Below are 4,086 nucleotides of genomic sequence, written 5' to 3' on the forward strand. Positions count from 1 at the left end.
AATAATAATAATAATAATAATAATAATAATAATAATGATGACATCGAAAAATATCTTAAGAATAAGAACCCAGGTTCGAAATTTCCCCAAGACACCTGATGAAGGCTGGAGGGCATATCTGCCGAAACGTTGTGTTAACAACAAACAAGATGAGGACAAATATCCGTCAAATGTAAATAATGTACATAATTCCTCATCTCTCAAATATAGAACTGTATGACCAAAGTGGGATTTGAACTCGGAGCATCCAAAGTCAGAACGATTACCGCTAAACGACCGATCCGATGCTCTAGCGACTCTGCCAATCGACTACTTTAACCAAACTGGCGACAACGAGGATTCCAGTTGATCCGATCGACGGAACAGTTTGCTCGTGAAATTAATATGCAAGTGGCTGAGTACTCCACAGACACGCTTACCCTTAACGTAGTTCTCAGTGAGATTCTGCGTTACAAAGAATTGGACAAGGTAGACCCATTGAATTACAGGTACAGCTCATTTTTGCCAGCTGAATGAACTGGTGCAACGTGTGATAAAGTGTCTTGCTCAAGGACACAACGCGTCGCCAGGAATTGAACTCACAACATTACGATCGTGAGACGAATACCCTAACCACTCAGCCACGCGCCTTCACACTATAACAGCAGCGAATTTTAGACTCAGCAGAGACAACAAATGGAATGTCTGGGAAATTCCAGGGAAAAAGTCTTGGAAAATGGAGAGAATCTAACGTGGACAATGATTGATAAGGAAAATATGATGACAGTGGTGGTGGTGGTGGTGGTGGTGGTATTGGCGATGTTGGTGGTGACGGTGGAGGCGGCGATAGTAGTGGTGACGATATAGGTGGTTATGGTAGCGGTGTGTGTGGTAGCTGTGGTGGTTGCAGTAGCGGTGGCGTTGGTCTAAAGGATAATTGTTGTCCCCTTATAGGGATGAGGTTCTAACAAGATGTTGGTGCTCTAACAGGTACGATACTTTAATAAGGGTGGTGGCCGAAATGGTGGGGTGGAAGGAAGATGGCGGCTTTGATAGATGTGGAGAGGGTTTAAACAGGGTAGCTTTGTCTTATAGAAGGATGAGTGGTACTGAAGTATAAGATGTAACAGTTGTACCAGGGACGTTGAAGGGGTTAGGTCAGGGCAGCGAGATAGAAAGGAGGCAAAAAAATGAGAGCGTTAAATCTACCCTCCCCAGCATATGACTAGTACAGGTTTTGTATAGGATAAAGAGGTGGAGGGGAAGACAACACAGTAAAGTTTACAGCAGAGAAACCCAGCGAGGGTGTTTGTGCTGTCGGTCAGGTATGGTGGAATGGTTAAGGGGTTTGCTTGACAACTCGGTTTCAGGTTCGCTGCCATTATGCGGCACCTTGGGCAAGTGACTTCTACTTTAGTTTCGGACTGACCAATGCCTTGTGAGTGATTTGATAGATGGAAAATGTGTGGAAGCCTGTCGTGCGCTTGTGTGTGCGTTTGTTTGTCTTCCCACCACAACCACTTGATAAGCAGCGTTGTTTTTGTTTTACGTCCTCGTTACTTAGTGGGTCGGCAAAAAGTGTTCAACAGAATAAGTACCAGACCTGGTACTGTGTATCGATGTGGTCATCAAAAACCCTTCAAGACAGTGCTCCAGCATGGCCGTATTCCAATGACTGACTGGAACAAGTAAAAAAATAAGACTAAACATATATTCTAAATAAACAGGTGCCTGCTATTCGTCCCGTTTCTTTGAGCTCCGAGTTCGCCCACAACCGACCTCAACTTTGCCTTTTATCACTCCGAGGTCGATACAGAAAACACAGCTAACTGAGGTCGGTGGGTTAACAAAAACGATTGAGGGTTGGACAGGATGGCTTGCCTTATTCTTCTGTTGGGACTCTTTGTATCCTGAGTTTTAATTCTGCCCAGGTACCAGTATGCCAGGGTTAATCTCTCGACACAGAAGCACCATCCTATCCGCCCGCAATTAATGTTTTTCTTTTTTTTTCTTTTGTCACATAGTCAGAAGGAAAGGATGGTGTTCTTGACGTTTTTCATGTTTCCTATGGAGGGAAGGATAGACGGAGGGCTTCCGAAGGAAGAAGTATTGGAAGGAGGGGCAAAAGAGGAAAATATCTCCAAACAAAGAGACATCTTCAACACAAGGCATTGGTCAACCCGGAGGTACCATCTGCCCAAGGTACCGCGCAGTGGGACTGAACCTAGAACCACGTGGTTGCAAAGCCATACCTGCTCGACACAAATGTTCACCTGTTTCCTTCGTATTAAGCACGCCTTACTCTTTTCCTCTCTCCCCCTCGCCCTAAGACAAATCTGTACCAGTTATATACTGTGGTTAACAAGCGTTTGCAACAGAATGAAATCTGCACCCAAGGCCCATCAGGTGGTGCTGTTATACCAGGTGAGGGTATAAGTCTAATGTCAAAGTGGTATGTTGAAGCTTTCATCCATTTCTGGATCCACAATGATGGAATAGAATGGGATAGAATGTATGTACATATATGGGAAAATGGGAACAACGGTGGCCGGACGGACAGGGCAACATACAGAAGACTTGAGAGAGGCCGATGGTTGGTTCGTATCCTGCTACAACCACAAAACTTTGTCTCATGTCACCATGATACTCCCAAACTGCCAATGGCTGAGTACACCATCTTAGACACTATGATACTCCTTGGTATTCCGCAATTACTCTTTGACAATAATAACATTGATTTTTTTTTACACTGACAACAAAACTACGAACTCACAAAACAGGAATTTTAATTCTTAAAAGTGTCCAGAGTATATGACTGGTACTTTAGAGTTATTGTATGTTTCTTCTTTAGTTTATTAGATACATAGTGTATCTAGGATTACACTATTTGATGTGTCCTTGCATTTTTAAAGACTGTCTAATGAGGGAGACAAAAAAAAAGATAGCCTGATCATATATGGAACATTTTTGCTCATAGGAGGTCGACTCGATTAGGTCTGACCTAGGGCTGAACAACAACGTCGATAACTATACATTAGATAATATCATCCTAAATGCACCGTGTTAGAATAGTAGACGGGATGGTCACTAACATCTGGAACCCCTTTGATCATATCAGACCTAGGGCAAAACAACATCGTTAAGAAGAAACACACAAAAAAAAAAAAGATCAACGCTACAACAAGAACAACAAAAACGACTATACTGTACATTAGATAAGGAGGTCTCTGCATATACTATGTCCGAATATAAGGCGGGATGGTCATGGCTAGAACAACTTAATCATAGGACAAAAATGAGAATGAACATGTGGATATTAATGATAATACTTTCTAATTTTGATACAAGGCCAGCAACGGCGGGAAGAGGTTAAGTCGATTACATCGACCCCTGTAGACGACTGGTACTTATTTTGTCGCTCCAGAAGAGTGAAAGGCAAAGTTGACCCCGGCGGAATTTGAACTCAGATCATAAACAGCTGGATACCACTAAGCATTTTATCCATCGCGCTAACGATTCAGCCGATCTTACTTCATAACAACAACAACAATAATTGTTTTTAGTAGAGATTCAAGTTTAGAAGAGAATGTTATTCTTTTATTCCGCTATTTCTTTCTGTCATTTGATTGCAGCCATGCTAAAGGCACTGCCTTGGAGTCTAGTCCAACAAATCGACCCCAAGGCTTGTCATTTGTTTTAGCTTATTACTTATTTTATCGTTCTGTTTTGCTGAGCCGCTAAGTTACGTGAAAGCACACCAGCACCAGTTGTCAAGCGGTGGTGGAGAGACAAACACAGGCACAAAGACACACACACATAGACATATATATATACGACGTGCTTCTTTACAGTTTCCGCCTACCAAATCCACTCACAAGGTTTTGGTCGGCCCGTGGCTATAGTAGGAGATACTTGCCTAAGGTGCCACAGCAGTGGGACTGAATCCAGGACCATGTGGTTTAGAAGCAAGCTTCTTACAACACACCCATGTCCGTGCCTTTGTATAAATATTATGTATATACATATATGTGTGTATGTGTTTATATATATATATATATATATATATATATATATATATATGTATGTATATATACGACAGGCTTCTTT

The 4,086-nt window shown here is 42.2% G+C and overlaps 1 protein-coding gene across 2 annotated transcripts in view; it reads right to left on the minus strand.

The window, feature by feature from the left end:
• Window positions 1–4,086, minus strand: part of LOC106874725 (protein decapentaplegic) — a 162,565-nt gene that overhangs the window by 157,075 nt on the left and 1,404 nt on the right. The window lies entirely within an intron of this gene.

Source organism: Octopus bimaculoides, chromosome 23 (assembly GCF_001194135.2).
Source record: "Octopus bimaculoides isolate UCB-OBI-ISO-001 chromosome 23, ASM119413v2, whole genome shotgun sequence".
NCBI classification, from domain to species: Eukaryota; Metazoa; Mollusca; class Cephalopoda; order Octopoda; family Octopodidae; genus Octopus; species Octopus bimaculoides.